We start from the raw sequence: 17,531 nt of genomic DNA on the forward strand, positions 1-17,531 counted from the left end.
AATGTTTGCTTCCAGTTTTTTTAAGCTGAAAAATATTCACTAAATTTGAAACAAATATGTGAATAGTTATGGTGCACCAAAAATAAATTTAAAAAATGGATTTTGGGCATTGAACTCTTCTGCGGAGCAAAGATTTCAGTTTCACCAGTATTGTGAATAACCCAGTATTGTGTATTCACTAGCAGGAACTAATTACTACTGTTAGAATATTAAATTCAGTGGAGCAAAGCTTTCGATGGATTTCTGGATACAGAGAAGTGCCATTTACTCATAAGAAGAGACAATTCCTTCTTCAAAGAAGTTATAATCTAAACAGATAGGAAAGTAAGTGTAAGAGGAAACAGAGGCACAGAATGATAGAGTGACTTACCCATGTTCATACAGCATGTTAATGGCACAGCAGGGACCGAAACTTAGGTCACATGAGTTTTAGTAAAGCACTCTCTCCCTGAGGCTATTCTGACTTTTCCCTTCCATTGACTAAATTTTCCCATGAAAACTAAGCCACAAGACAAGTGATAACAACTTTGGGGGGCTGAACAGATAAAAAATTGAATAGTTAAAAATTAAATTTATTAAAATAAAATTGTTATTTGATTATGTTGTGAAAAGCATATGCTGCTATTTATGGGAAAAATACTTTGTCATAAAAATATGTATTTTTCCAACCAAACAGCTTATCTAATTTCTTGTGGCTTGATAAAACAGTAACAATTGGGGAGGAAAAAAAAAACATTCACAATCTGATAGGGCTGCCAGTGCCAGATCCCTCACTAATCTTATAAGAAGTAAGCTTGTACCATTTTTTGCTCAGCCTGACAATCTGAATTTTGAAAAGGTCACAAGCACTTGTCACCATTCGAACATCCTGAATTGTACCTGATAATAGTATTTAATCACAGTTGGCATTTTTGAGCTTACTACAGTGACAGCCGGCTTGCTGAAAAATAACATACTGGCTCTGTGGCAGCTGTATTTATTCTGTCCTGGTTTAGTACTGCTTTAGCAATGAAAAAAAAAAAGGTACTTTACTATTCAATATACAACACAAAACACTCTAATATATTCCTTCCCAAAATGCTGTTATGTTCCCCCCACTCTGAATTACTTTTCTAGTCCCTGATCCTGCAAACACTTATGAAACTGTTTAAGGTTATGAACCCTGAGCAGTCCCATTATAGTAACTGAAGTCATATGCATAAGTCAGTGAAGGTTCAGATTCTGAGTCTCTTTCCTGATTATTCAAACAGCCAATTGATTTTTAACATGCTGGAAACATTTCTGATCGAATGGATGATATTTTATATTCCTAGACAGACAGACAGACAGATTGTCATCCTCTTGCAATCTGGGAAATTTGGAGTAATTGGGAATACTGGTGTGAGTAACTGCTCTTGTTTTTGTTTATAGCAGGTACGTCTGAGAATAACTGTTGCGAGACTGCTCCCAAATAATGTTTGTCTTGCTCAGTTGGTTTTGGAAGACTCTCCCAAAGTATTGTCAGTGGTGTTGTCTGTTTATATATTCTATGCCTCAGTTTGCCTTTGACTCACTGCATAGTGAAAGCTGCCCTTCATAACCTCAGCCAGATCCAGTCAAAACATGACGATGTGTGGGGGAAATCAAGAAAAAGAAAACAAAAAGAAAAAATACCTCCCCCCTTTTTTGGTTTTCCTTCCAAATCAGAATTAGAAAGAAAATGAGCACCACCTCAGGCACCTGGACTACAGGGTCCACACACCCTTGGAGTCCCTGTAAGGAATCTTGGCTATCCTAAACAGAAATCCTCTCGAGCTTGACAGGCTGTGTGTCTTGGTACATGTACTGTTCTGCCTTTGAAGAAGATGCAGAATTATTCCTCTCTCTCTACAACCACCCAAACTGGCCTCTCTGTTTAGGCACCTAGCAGGAGCTCCACTCTTTATTGGGATTCTGTCAGTCCCTGCCTCCTTCACCCTCCTTTTCTCGTGCACCCATGCTGGATATGGCCAGAATCTAGCTGTGTTACCTTGGACAAATAGTTTTAAAAAAATCTCAGTGCCTCAGTTTCCCAATGCATTAAATAATGCCTACCTCACAAGAGTGTTGCAAGTCTTAATTAACTAAAGCTTCTCAATACCTTGTTTAAAGATGCTATCTAAGACCCCAATTTAGCAATGTACCTAAGTTCCATTGACGTACATTAAATTTCAAATGTGCTGAAATGCTTTGTGGAATCAGAACTTTAGAGCAGAATATTTTTAGAGTGCATCTATGGCTTTTTTATGGTAGTGGCTGTTTTTATGGTAGTATATGGTAAAATATTAAGATGCTGCAGAACTTTCAACTGTATAGATACATTGTAATCACCACTTGTTCATCCCTACTACATCCATGGCTTTTTTAATACACCTGAACATACCTGGACTCACTTCTAAGTCTTATGCTAGATTTCCTTGCTCCCAGCAGTTAACATTTCAATAAAGTACTTATTTAGGAGATCTGAAATAAAGCTCAAAAGTTGAGAAAATGAAATATCAGAAGAACTGAGACTAAGTATGTGTAACCTTCAATAGAAAACAGACTGGAAAGAAAGGAGATGGGATATTTTCTTTTCATACATCTTTGGCCTTACTACTGTTTATTCAAAAGTTTTCTGGCATCCAGGATCCTCAGCACCAACTGACATTTCATATATTTTAACTCAATACAGATTTACAGTTTCCCAACCATTCATCTTTGACAGGGAAATATATAGTCTGCCATTATAAGTCCTTTATGATGACCCAGTCTCCCATACTCTTCATTCTAACCATAGCTATGCATGAATAGTAAGCTATGCCACTTACTATTCATGTCCGTTTGGAAATAGATAAGAACCATAAAAGTAAAACCTCCTCTCCTTCCCCTCTTTGAATTACCACTGAAAGAGCTGTAAAAATGAAACAAATGAATTCATACAGAATTTCAAAATAGCATCAATCATTTTTCCTCCTCCCAACAACGCTTGATGAGGCTAGTGGAATAATGCCTTCCAATCTCTGATCAACAAATAAGCAGCTGCCACGTGTCCATCTGATAACATTTATTTAAACACTGTGAAGTGAGCTGTAGCTCACGAAAGCTCATGCTCAAATAAATTGGTTAGTCTCTAAGGTGCCACAAGTACTCCTTTTCTTTTTGCGAATACAGACTAACACGGCTGTTACTCTGAAACCTGTCCTTACTCTAACACACAAAAATAGAAATGCCCCTTAACTTTCTATTCCCCTTTTTTCTTTAAACAAACTAAAAAAGGGTATGTATCATGTTACTAAAGTTCAAGATTTGTGTTTGTATTGCTAATTATGGCGGTACCCATCATTGTTCCATAGTTAAAGGTAAATTGAGTTTTGCATTTAAAGTAGGGATTCAATCACTTTCCAATATATGAAGGATACAGTATTCCCTCCCCAAAATTGTAGCATTTATTCTGAAGTATTCACAAAATTTTAAAGATACATATCCGGGTAGGGATATGTAAGGTTGTAAGTATGTGTTTTTTAAAATCAGTTTAATTCAGAACTATGCACGTTATTCTTCACAAATCAAAACTGTATGCTTACTGTATAATGGCCTTACAGGGCAGAGTTAAAATTGTTTGGGTGCCTTAACTGTACTTTCCATACCTTAACATGCTTAATCTTCTTTTAAGTGTAATCCTAACATTGAATTCCCTGGGTTTGTAATGCTTGCTTTTGGGATAATTACACTGTGATGGTGCCCCCCATAAGGCTTTATGGAAATATGCTTATGAATATATATGACATAACTGGAATATGTTCAATGCTACATATGCCATGTCACATATCTATGTAAAGGTTATGATCTCCTGAATCTATTAATCCTATTTGTATACATGTATCATTTTTGTATTTGAAGTTATGAATATTGGCCATGTACTGGCTTGATTTCTAAATAACCTTAGTAGAGCATTTGGTCAGTTCCTGGAGAAAGGAATTCACAAAGTTAAGTGTCCAATCAAGAAGCACTTAAGGAACAATGCATCTTGGAATGCTTCAATCCACATAAGAAGTCTTCCTGGAGACATTCAAGATGCCATGTGGGCAATGGCTTCTGCCTGTAAAAATTGTGAGTCATGCATGGACATGTGACTTGCCCAGGTGACTCCAGAACTCCATCTTGGAGCTGGACTTTGCATAGGAGAGAGGAGGGGGTCTCCACCCACAACAGAAAGTCTATTTAAGCCCGTGGGAGACCCCTCCATTTTGTCTTCAGCTGGCTAAGAAGATAGCCTTTCCACTCCCAAGGACACCTCAAAGAAATTGTAACAAAGGACAGTAACTACAGGGAGTGTGAGTGCTTCCTGGACCCAGACTAGAAAGAGGCTAGTCTGTAAAAGAGAGTTTACTGGAACTGGTGAGGATTTTATCTGTATTCGGTTTGATTAGACATAGACTTGCGTGTTTTATTTTATTTTGCTTGGTAATTCACTTTGTTCTATCTGTTACTACTTGGAACCACTTAAATCCTACTTTCTGTATTTAATAAAATCACTTTTTACTTATTAATTAACCCAGAGTATGTATTCATACTTGGGGGGGTGGGGAGGACAGCTGTGCATATCTCTCTATCAGTGTTATAGAGGATGAAAAATCTATGAATTTACCCCGTATAAGTTTTATACAGGGTAAAATGGATTTATTTAGGGTTTGGACCCCACTGGGAGTTGGGCACCTGAGTGTTAAAGGCAGAAACACTTCTTAAATTGCTTTAAGTTAAGCCTACAGCTGTGAGGGAACGTGGTTCAGACCTGGGTCTGGGCTTGCAGCAGGCTAGCAGGTCTGGCTCAAGCCAGGCAGGGCACTGAGGTCCTAAGCTGACTGGGCAGGAAAGCAGGAGCAGAAGTAATCTTGGCACATCAGGTGGCAGCTCCCAGGGGGTTTCTGTGATCCAACCTGTCACATACACATCATCCTGCAATATTTGTACTCTTAAATTACTGATTTGGACTGAGCCTTTACCTCATCTTAATGTATAGTCTATCTAGAAATTACCAAAAAAAAGTTTGAAAACAGTTAAAATAAACATTCCGGCAGAGGCTTTCCTAAGGCTCAACTGATGAAATCAAGAACTATGCATTCAGTGATGGAGCTTTAAACTTTGATTTTTACAGCTTGGACTGTTGGTTAGAGATTCAAAGTATAGTGGTGGACAGAGGTAAGCAGAATTGATTCCAAAGACCTAAAGTGATCGGATATACTGATACTGTACACAGTTCTTCAATAAGATATGTGGTGCCATTACTCATGGAAAACAAAAACAAAATATTGTAAATAGCTTTTGATTTAAATTGGGAGTGCCCAAGGGGAAAAAAAAAGACAGGTGGATGTTAAATGGGAAATAAAACAAGGACACTAGGAGGAAACCATTCATCCTAATGAAGTTGAATTCTAGCCAAGGATTTAGTGCCATGATTAGAGTGACATCTTTGGTACAACCTTAAAAACGTTGCATCAGTGCTCCAGTGGCAAATATCTTTTTCAGAATTGGGTGAAACAGCTTGTATAAACTATGAACTAATGTCATTGGTTGATAAATAATTTCTGAAGCTAGAAAAAGGTTGGTTGTAAATGCGATGCACCTTCTTGGCTGCATCAGATTTTCAGAACTTCCACATCTACTTCAGGCCTTCTTCATGCAATTTCCAGGTTGGAAAACTGCACTTGTTAACTGCTAGAACTATTTATACACCAGTTCCAATCATTCAATCAATCTACCTTGAAACTGAAAAAAAAAGTAGAAAATGTTTCAGAAAAAAATGCATATAATTGAGGTATGCTTGGTTCATTATCAATATGGCGGATATCCCTGTCATGTACTTTAAGTGAGAATATTAATAACTAGATGACATTCAGCAAGTTTTGTTTTGTTAAGGAGATTGGGAACCAAATTCATTTCCCCCAATAAACATGTCTTACTCCCTTGCATATGTAAAGATTGAGTTGTCTTTACATACCAAACACCTAAGCATGGAATAGATCTCCTCACAGCAGTGCAAAAACTACAGAGCCAATTTTTTTGCTTGCACATATGGTGAAACTCAGCTAAAGTTATTGCAGCTGCACTCATTTTCACAAGCTGAGAACTTAGACTATGGTACCTGGCACTCAGGGAAAATATGTTCTTGTATATTGCTTAGTAGGGAAAAGAGACATATTATTGTTTAACATTTACATATCTGTAAAGGCAGAGTATATATTTTAACTTCCTCAGTTCTTAGGCTTGGTATAATCTTTGGGGTGATTTTAATGCAGATAGATATGGTCTGGTCTCTTCAATCTTACTATTGCTATGCTCTGCTCCCTGGCTGCCAGTATACCGCACTATAAAATTCAAGCTGGTGGTGAGCATTTACTTGGTGAAGGCCCAAAGCCTGCTGCTTCATCTCTAAACCACCATCTGATTTATGCATTCCACCAGAATGCTGAAACTGTTTTGATGGTAAAATCCATGGAAGTCAAAGACGGGATAGTTTTGTCTATAGAATTCACTCTCACCAGAAATAGATTTTAGCATGGATTTGGCAACATGTAGGAAGAATTGCCGGACATCTCTTTACGTAGGCCTTCCAGATTTAAAGAGTTTATTTGTGCACATCACCATCTAAAATAATAGACACACATGAGAATTCAGTCAGAGAGATCCAAATATTTGATTGTAAAAAAGTATACTTTAAGGGCAAGATGATCCACCCTATATATTAGTGTATAAGTGGCAGAGGTCACTTTAGAAGACCTACAAATAAGAGATTTTTAAACCTAAATTCCTGCTCAGCATATGTATATGTCAGGGGTGGCCAAACTTACTGATCCTCCGAGCTGCATACGATAATCTTCAGAAGTTCAAGAGCCAGGCACACCTGCTGGGACTTGGGGCTTCAGCCCTGCTGGAGACACCTGCCAGGACTTGGGGCTTCAGTCCTGCTCCTGCTGAAGTCCTGAGCCTTGGCAGGCACCTCCCACAGGGCTGAAGCCCTGAGTTCCTTCCTCACTGTGCAGAAGCCCCTACCCCCCCACCCAGCCACAGGGAAGAATCTCAGAGCTCCCCCTCCAGTCTGGTAGGTGGAGAATGTGGAGGGAGGGGGGGAAGGGGATGAGGGTCTCCGCAAGCCACACTTTCACTAGGCCACCCCTGCTATATGTGAAGGATGACAAGGCAGGGAAGTCTCAGATACAGCAAGTGCAGAAACAGAGGGAAAACATACATATATACAGCAAGAGGGTAAACATGTCCAGATAGGATCAACGATTGAGATCTGCTGTCACTACGAAAAGCAGAGATGGAAAGAATTTGTGCTCCCATTACAATAGAACCTTGATAATCATTATGAACCCCTCAGGTCACTTGCACTTCATGGCCTAGTTTTCTGCGTTCCCAGGCCTGACCATCAGTATGTGTTGGAGTCTATGGGTCTGCTATTACAGCACAAGTAGTGCTGGCCCTCATGCTGCTTCAGAGCTGTTGTTGCCCTATGTGGGCTACCCTAGAGCAATCTGGGTGGGATCCATGATCAGAGACCTTTCCCATATCCATTAGTGAGCCATCACCAAGCTGTGCTTGTCCCAAGCCCATGGCTGCCATGGGGAGAAGCAGAAAACATAGTAGCAGCTCCCAGAGGCCCCAAGCAGGGAGAGGACATAGACTCTTCTTGGCATCTCCCACCCCATCATACGCTTGTGGGAGAGAGGGGATGGAGGCTGACCATATGTGATGGTAAGTCTGGTTGGGGAGTGAATATGTTGGGGGTGAATGAGTAACTTTCCACATCTCCTTGTCAGCAAGCTAAGCAGCATGCATTTAGTCTATGATGTGCATGGAAGACAGTGTGTTCAAGAAATAGCTTTCAAGAACAACATTGCTGTTAGAATGCTGCAGTGCATACACTGATATCCGCCTTTTCTTGTTGCTGCTTGATAAACTTTGTTAATCTGCAACTGACAGACATACAGAGCCGCAATATGCCAGCGCCAATGATTTCATGTTTTTGTGAAAGGGTTTACAGTATGTCAGCTGTAGAAAATCCAGTACCACAAAATGATTTATTTTAAGAGAACTGAATTGAGGCTCTTAAAATAGCTATATTTTATCAGCACTTTCCTTCTTCAATGAGAAGAAGAAGTGTCAGTTATAAAATGGACAGGCAAGAGATTGGATTGGATGTCTTTGAAAATCAGAGCATAGAAAGGACTGCCTGACTCTGATGGCTGAATAAATAGTTCAGCCAAATGGTGGCTTTGTTACATTTCACAAAAATGAATGTCTTGCCATTTTGCACTTGCACAGAACTCCCCTTAGGGAGAGCCCCCTGCTGCTGAGAAAATAAGACTCTTGGTAAAAGTAAATTTTGTGGAGGGAGGAAGGGGCTAATTCCATTCTCCCAGACCCTAACTTCCCTTTCTTTAGATACCCAACTCTTTGGTGGATTCATGGGGTTTTGAGAAAACACTTTTGAGAAAAACAACATCTGTTAGGAAGGACACATTAGTGACTGATGGGAAATGCTGTGCATGGGGAGACAGACAGTGAAGATCTCTTGCTGCTTGCATTGCTCCACAATTTCTTGCTTCCAGCTCTCTCAAATACATGCTATGATACTTTTTCTACTACTGCTGTTCACAGTTGTATGGTCTGCTGGTTAGAGCACAGGATCTAGGGATCAGTACACCTGCTCACTCTCACAGCGTATGGGAATGGGGGTGGAGTGCAATCTAGTGGTTAGAAGAATTGGCAACAGAAGTCAGGACTCCTAGTTCTAGCCATTGTACGATATGCAAATGGACTGCTTGGTGAGAGATATAACCCAGGTTCATTCTTATAAGGGTAGCTGCAGCCTTTGGTGTTTTCTTCCTCTACTGCAGCATTCATTGAATTTGGTGGGGGAATATTTAGGATCCTTTGCATCACTTATTTACTTTCTTTAAAGATCAGTTTCTATAATGCTTTTGGAGTAACAGCCGTGTTAGTCTGTATTCGTGAAAAGGAGTACTTGTGGCACCTTAGAGACTAACCAGTTTATTTGAGCATGAGCTTTCGTGAGCTACAGCTCACTTCATCGGATGCATAGCATATTGTGGAAACTGCAGTTTCCACAATATGCTATGCATCCGATGAAGTGAGCTGTAGCTCACGAAAGCTCATGCTCAAATAAACTGGTTAGTCTCTAAGGTGCCACAAGTACTCCTTTTCTTTTTTTCTTTTTATAATGCTTTTGTAACCCTTCTGCCTGTCAGAGTTGGCAGCAACAAGGGCCGGGTTCAGTATCTAGGGGTTCCATTCCAATAACACAATGCAAAACCGGCTCGAGGCCCCACCCAGTGACCTGGGACAAATATATACCACCCACGCTGGGCGCCTCCAAGAGGCAATACTTCCCCTCTCGCAAGCACATAGTCTGAGTATAGCAAAAAGCCTTTTAATAACAGAGAGAAACAATGTGGCATTATGTTGGGGAAACACCACCAACAGGATTCATAATACAACCCATGAGTAAAACCCACCCCAAGCAAATTGGGGCATGTCCTTTCCCTTTGGTTCTTGAGTCCAGCAACCCAAAATCACCCAAAGTCCCAAAAGTCCAACGACCCAAAAGTCTCTGTCCTTGGTCAGGGCGGCCCCAGAGTTCAAAAGTTTATCTGCAGAGTTTTACCTCCCAACCTGGGTGGAGATTGGGGGGGGGTGTTAAGGGGCACCTTACATGGTCCAACACTGATGGACCCACCTCTCCATGGGGCTCCACTCTGCTTGCCGTCCCGCAAACTGCTTTGCTCCACCAGCCGCTCCACTCGCCGTCCCGCAAACTGCTCTGCTCCGCCAGCCGCCCCGCAAACTGCTCTACCATATAACTTCAGGCTCCCCCACTACTTAACACAACACTCAGTGATTTCAGCTCTCAGTGATTCCAGCTCTTTTGTGATTTCAGCTTGTAGTAGGGGAGCCTCGGTGCTGGTGCACCATTAGCCCAAAGTGAATTCAGCTCAGCAGCCTGTAACTAGACTCCTAATGGAATCAAAATTAGCTCTGATATTCCACAGTGGAGAGAGGAGGAAGTACAATTAGCATGTAAGGCCCTCACCAGGGGGCCTATGCCACCAAGTATTAAAACCTGTTCCCAGCCTCTCTCAATTCACAGAGTTTTGGAACCCATGTCCCTTGCCTAGCGAGTGCTACTTCGTTGATGGCGAGTCCCTCCATCATAACAAAAGGCCAAGTGCAGTTGCACTGTCCTTGATTCCCATAATCAGGGTAATAACAATTTATTCTTCCTGCCCCAATAACAGAGACACTAGGGATCCCACAGCAGCCAAAGTGACTATTTGGGCAGCTATGGCCTCATTCTAGGCGGGGTGGTTGTGCCTATGCAAATGAGGTCAGCCCCTGAAGTTCTTTTCCACAACTTGCCACACCTCACCACCAGATGTCAGGGTGGAGCTCATCCTGACTCTGCTTACACTTTAATAATAAACAGAACTGACTTATCATTCCATTCTGCCCACTGTTTATTCCAGTACTATGCAGCTGTTTTTATTTTATGAGTTGCCATCAAGTGCTTCAAATCTTCACTGTACAATACATTATCAAGCGACAAAATGAAGAGCCTTGTGTGAGTGATGACACAGAGGATTTTTGTGCAACATTCAAACCCTTTTTCTCAGAAAAGGCCTGGAGCACAATCTGATCCTGCCAGGACATCTGATCCAAATAAAAGTTTGCAAGTTACTATGGAGAAAGCTCACAGCTAAAGTCTAATGCCATTTAATTTCTTATTCAATCCTTATACTCTATCCTCATATCTGCTCCATCCTGTATCACCAACCATTCCATGGTGTCCCTCCACTAAAGACTATTGACTATTGAGCTGTGCTGAGTGGAAATGATATGCAAACTCAGCACTGTCCATCACACCGCCTCTATCTACTGTAATTTTTTGAGTGTCAAGAAAGTAATGGATAAAGGGGAAGTGATAGATATCAATTTATTTGGACTTTCAAAAAAGATTTTGACAAAGTCCCTCACAGGAAGCTATTCCAGAAACTAAGTAGTCATGAGGTGAGAGGTACAGTTCTGCCACAGATTAGAAACTAGCTAAGAGATGGAAAACAAAGAACAGGAATAAGTGATCAATTTTCAAGAAGGCAAAAGGTTAACAATGAGGTCTGGTAAGTATTGAGGTTAGAGACTTCAAGCACAAGACTTACTGTACATGTAATTTACCAACAAACTGAAATAAGCCGGAGAGATTGCAATATAGATGGCATCTGGAGAGTAGCCTTTTCCATATAGACTCTGACCTTAGGTCAAGACCTCAATTTCCCTCCTCTCTACTCTGAGGTTTGTAGGAAGCACAGACATATTCGTTCTGACTCCCTGCTGATCTATTGTGGTTTCTAAGGGTTTGGGAATTCTTGAAGAAAGAGGAAAAGCATTACAGGTGTTCAACCTCCCTCTCAGGAAACTTGAAATGAACTCCAGAGAGACCCTCGACTTGCACTAGTTATAAAGCCTCTTCTTTTTCTCTTGCACACACCCAGGCCACAGGCCAGTCATACTTCTATTCCTTTTCCTATTGTTCCTCCAGATCATCAAGGGACAGATAGAAAGCACTGACATGGAAGACAATGGGGTTGCTTTCTATGCTCTTGGATTTTTATAGTCATGTTGCTGTCTTTCAAATAGTTCATTTTTATAGTGTTTGTTTGCCCTTTCTCCTTCAAGACAACCAAAGGGTTGTTTCAAACATGACCATCCAGAATTTAAAATGTGTCATTATTTAAAAATGAATTCCACTTTCATTGACCTAATCCTAAATTATTATAAATGCATGAGATCTATGAGTGCATCTATATTCTCCATTTGCATCGAGAGGGGCATTTTCTGTCATTCATATTTTTGTAGATACCTGTTGTGAAATTGAAAATGAAAACTCTCTACATTTTAAAATGCAGTTTAGTGAAGTCTTTACAAAGAATTAAAAAAACCCAAATCCTAAGTGCTAAAGGCCTGCTTCTGCAATCTTCCCTCACAGTGAGCAGCACATACATGAGTAACTTTAAAAAAAAACATGTCCAGAATCTTTGAATAAATTGACTTTATTTGGGCCAAAATTAAACTGAGTGAGAGCTGTGGAAGATTGCACTTCTTCCTGGTTTTTTATCTTTCTCTTCAGCTGGCTCCAAATCCTAACCCAGCAAACATTAAAGTCATAGCCACAGACAACAAATGAATGAGTCTATTTCAGATGCATATTTTTCAGAATGAAAGGCTGGCCTGTTCTGCATTCTCTTCAGGCAGTTCCAGGGTAAACTATAACCCATGAATAAATTTGTATAGACTCTTGGAAAGATGAAGAGTACTTTTGGCACCTTAGAGACTAACAAATTTATTTGAGCATAAGCTTTTGTGAGCTACAGCTCACTTCATCGGATGCATGCAGTGGAAAATACAGTGGGGAGATTTTATATACACAGAGAACATGAAACAATGGATGTTACCATACACACTGTAACAAGAGTGATCAGGTAAGGTGAGCAATTACCAGCAGGAGAGCGGGGGGCCGGGGGAACCTTTTGTAGTGATAATCAAGGTGGGCCATTTCCAGCAGTTGACAAGAACTTGTGAGGAACAGTGTGTGTGTGTGTGGGGGGGGAATAAACATGGGGAAATAGTTTTACTTTGTGTAATGACCCATCCACTCCCACTCTTTATTCAAGCCTAAGTTAATTGTATCGTGTTTGCAAATTAATTCCAATTCAGCAGTCTCTCGTTGGAGTCTGTTTTTGAAGTTTTTTGTTGTTGAAGAATTGCAACTTTTACGTCTATAATCAATCGAGTGACCAAAGAGATTGAAGTGTTCTCCAACTGGTTTTTGAATGTTATAATTCTTGACGTCTGATTTGTGTCTACTTATTCTTTTATGTAGAGATTGTCTGGTTTGGCCAATGTACATGGCAGAGGGGCATTGCTGGCACATATCACATTGGTAGATGTGCAGGTGAACGAGCCTCTGATAGTGTGGCTGATGTGATTAGGCCCTATGATGGTGTCCCCTGAATAGATATGTGGACACAGTTGGCAACGGGCTTTGTTGCAAGGATAGGTTCCTGGGTTAGTGTTTTTGTTGTGTGGTTTGTGGTTGCTGGTGAATATTTGCTTCAAGTTGTGGGGCTGTCTGTAAGCAAGGACTGGCCTGTCTCCCAAGATCTGTGAGAGTGATAGGTTGTCCTTCAGGATAGGTTGTAGATCCTTGATGATGCTTGGAGAGGTTTTAGTTAGGGGCTGGAGGTGATGGCTAGTGGCGTTCTGTTATTTTCTTTGTTGGGCCTGTCCTGTAGTAGGTGACCTCTGGGTACTCTTCTGGCTCTGTCAATCTGTTTCTTCACTTCAGCAGGTGGGTATTGTAGTTTTAAGAATGCTTGATAGAGATCTTGTAGGTGTTTGTTTCTGTCTGAGGGGTTGGAGCAAATGCAGTTGTATCGTAGAGCTTGGCTGTAGACAATGGATTGTGTGGCGTGGTCTGGATGAAAGCTGGAGGCATGTAGGTAGGCATAGCGGTCAGTAGGTTTCTGGTATAGGGTGGTGTTTATGTGACCATTGCTTATTAGCACTGTAGTGTCCAGGAAGTGGATCTCTTGTGTGGACTCGTCCAGGCTGAGGTTGATGGTGGGATGGAAATTGTTGAAATCATGGTGGAATTCCTCAAGGGCTTCTTTTCCATGGGTCCAGATGGTGAAGATGTCATCAATGTAGCGCAAGTAGAGTAGGGGCATTAGGGGACGAGAGTTGAGGAAGCGTTCTTCTAAGTCAGCCATAAAAACGTTGGCATCCTGTGGGGCCATGCGGGTACCCATAGCAGTGCCGCTGATTTGAAGGTATTCATTGTCCCCAAATGTGAAATAGTTATGGGTGAGGACAGAGTCACAAAGTTCAGCCACCAGGTTTGCCGTGACATTATCGGGGATACTGTTCCTGACGGCTTGTATAAAATCTCCCCACTGTATTTTTCACTGCATGCATCCGATAAAGGTTTTTCATAAACTTTTAATTGCCATGCCTGATTATTTAGGGCCAGATCCTCAGCTGATTAAAGGAACTGTCGTGATTTACAGCAGTAGACCTCGTCCATTTTTTTTCAGGTGGGGGACTATCCAGCACCTCCAACCTCTTCTGCTTGAATCAAGATAGTAAGTGTTCTGTGTATTTAGACTCCTCCCAGTTCCATCTGAATAGGTCATATAAGCTTTACCAGGGTAAGCCAGCGGGTCATGCTGCATTTTCCAATGAGAATTAGAATTCGTGTTTATTAATTTGTAAACATCATGTGGTATCAAACACTGCTCACCTAACTCACATGTTCAGTGGGATAATTTGCCCAAGTCAGACATGAACCATTAGATGCCTGATAAGATGTTATATTTTTTTCTGTGAGGGAAGCAAAAAGCTTCTACAAGTATCAGCTGTTATAATCACACTACATCTTGAGTTACCTTGCCAGCTCCTCAGCTGGTAGAAATGGATGTGCAGTTGTGTTGACTCTGATGGAAAAATGCCAGTTTATACTAACTGAGGTCTGCCCCACTGAGACTGTTTCTTAAAAAACTCTCCCCTCTGTCCTTTATCCCTGACATACTCTGCTCAGGCATAAATGTATGAGATTTTCAGAAGGTTTTCAATGGGATTTAACTCCCTTCAATTCCTTTGAAAATCTCAGCCTATAATCCATCATGGGGCAGATCCTCGGTGGTGTAAATTGTCATCATTCCATCAAAGTCAATAGAGCTATGACAATTTACACCAGCTGAAGATATGCCTCGTCTGTTTAAATTTTAATTCCTAATCTTTTCCATTTTATTCAGAACACCAATGCCATAGTACTTTTGTATGTATCGTGTGTCTCTTCTATTTATTTAATATAACTTCAGTCTTTTCTCTAGGATAAATATTGCATGAATTCATACTTTGATGTAGAAATATTAACCTTCAAGATTTTTTCCCTCCAATTAGATTTTATAATGCATACCACAGAGGTAAACAAATTTGTGCTACATTCTTAATACCAGTTAAGGATTTTGCTACATTTAAAATCATGATGATGTTTCTTGTTAAAATATACAGGTTGCTCATTATATCTTGGAATACAGCATTGTTGGTTTATTCCAGATTTTGCTTCCAAGGTTAGCACAGAGCAGATCTAATTATGTAGAATGCCTGAATACATCTTCTTCTCAGCCAGCATTTTCACCTGACTCTGCTTGGTACTTATTATTTTCTGCTCATTATAAACCATGACATAAATAGTAAGAAATCAACATCCAGAGATGACAGTCACTAGTAAAACAAGAATAATGTAATGGTTTCTCTGCTCAACCATATTCTTGGCTGTTACAGTAGAATTTTCTCAAATTCTTTTGGAAGATGCTCATATTTTTTGTATGTTCTTTTGGAACATTCCTGACATTTTGCCAGTCATAAGGTATCACCCAACACAAGGGGAAATTTACTGGTGCTTTAAATATGTAATGAAATTAGCAGATCATTTAAAGGATATTAAACATTGTAAAAATGCAGTGGCATAAAAGACCTTCAGAGATTTTATTTTTCAGCTGCTTTGGTTTCAGAAGCTGCTACTGTTGACACTTCATATAAAACCCAGGCTTTGATGTACTCTAAGATGAGTTCTTTGTTTTGTACTCCCCCGCTCCCCACTTCTGGGCCTAAGAAGCTAACGATTAGGGCTGAACAACTAGTGGGAGAATGTATTCACAAACATGTTAGTGTAGCTAGGTGTTTTCAGCAGGAACAAGCAACCAGATTCACACAGTTAGGGGTCCCTCAAACAACACTAGCTCATGCCTCTAACCAGCTATTCCGGTGTTACAAAATATCATCTCTGGGTGCCCTTAACAGGCAATACTTCCCCTTTCACAAGCACTGAGTCTGTGTATGAAACAAGGGAAACTTTACTAGGGAAAAAGGGACACAGCAATAATATAACTATATGAATGCTAAGTAAAACACTCCCCCACAGTCCCCTCGACACCCCTCAACATATATATATATATATAGGTGGCCTAGTTTCCCCCAAACCTGCTCATTTCCCTTGCAACATATAAACATGTTTCCTACCTAGAAAATGCAAGTGTGTATAGCATACCAGTAGGAAAAAAAAAGTGATGGAGCAGCAATGGACGACTATGCCATAAATTGTGTCCACAATACAGCACAACTGTACCAGTAAAGAGAGTGCTATGTATGTATACAGTTGCTCCTCTTGCAGCATCACTGCAATTTGCATACCAATGTAAGAGTCAGCTGTGCAATTCATTAATATAGAGAAAGTTAAAAAGAAAGAGGAACGTGTTCTCCAACTGTCTGTGTATCTGCCTATCAATTTGTTCTATTGATCTAATCCAATCAATACCATGCACATTACCATGGTATCTGGGGGACTTACCAAATGACAACCGATAGTCTAAACACATTGTTCAGTTTGCTAAAACAAAGTGAATAGATGTGACATTCTGGTTCCATTGAAGTTAATGTCAAAACTCCCACTGACTTCAACAGAGCCAGGATTTTACCCATAAATGCCAAATTCTGCCTTCAAGTGCATGCAAACATTTGCCATTGATTTTTGTGGAAGCTGCACATGTGTGACTGAGGAAAGGATCTGGCCTGCTGAATACATGCTAACAATGCAGATGAAACATACACATGTAATCATGCCTTTGCACACATGCATACCAGTACAAATGAATATTCATCAGCACCCATTCATCTAACTCCATCACATCTCATTTTAAGCGCTGAGGCACTGGTAATTTTCACCTTTATTATGAAGAAAGAGCAATCACATTAGAGAGCCTTGCCATTTTCCTAGTAAGGTGTTTAATATGACATTTGGGAAAGTGCTTTTCTGTGTCTAGCATAACAATGTTGTTTGCACATTTTTAATAGAAGCTGCACAAAGGCATATATTGCAAGTAGCTTCTTGTGCTGATTTTTTTCCTTTAATTTGAATGCAAGTTAAATGTTAAATTACAGTATTTGTGAGCTGGTTTAGTATAGCTGTAAAGTTGTCTATTGTGGACTAAGCTTCATTTCACTTGTAGCTTTCCTTTAACCGACGAGAAATTCTGAAGCTGTTACACTATATTATTCCAGGAGGCCAGCATACTTAGGGATCTGCTGAGTTTCAATATATATCTATTAGATATGGAGTTAGTTAAAATTTCTAAAAATGTAAGGCTATATTCTAGAGATGGGGAGGGGGAGGGAAATCAGAGACTAAAATATGACTCCTTAATTCTCAGGGATAGTCTTATCCCTTGTGCAATTTAAAGCAACTAATGGGCCGTCCTACGTTGCTTTATTGATATAGGGTCTCAATGGACCATATGCCAGTGGAGGATTGGCTTAGTGGAACTGTGTTCTAACTTCTATTAAAACCTATCTTTATTCCCAGTAGCCCTCGCCCCCAATGCTGGACTTGGGAG

Source organism: Natator depressus, chromosome 8 (genome assembly GCF_965152275.1).
Source record: "Natator depressus isolate rNatDep1 chromosome 8, rNatDep2.hap1, whole genome shotgun sequence".
Lineage (NCBI taxonomy): Eukaryota > Metazoa > Chordata > Testudines > Cheloniidae > Natator > Natator depressus.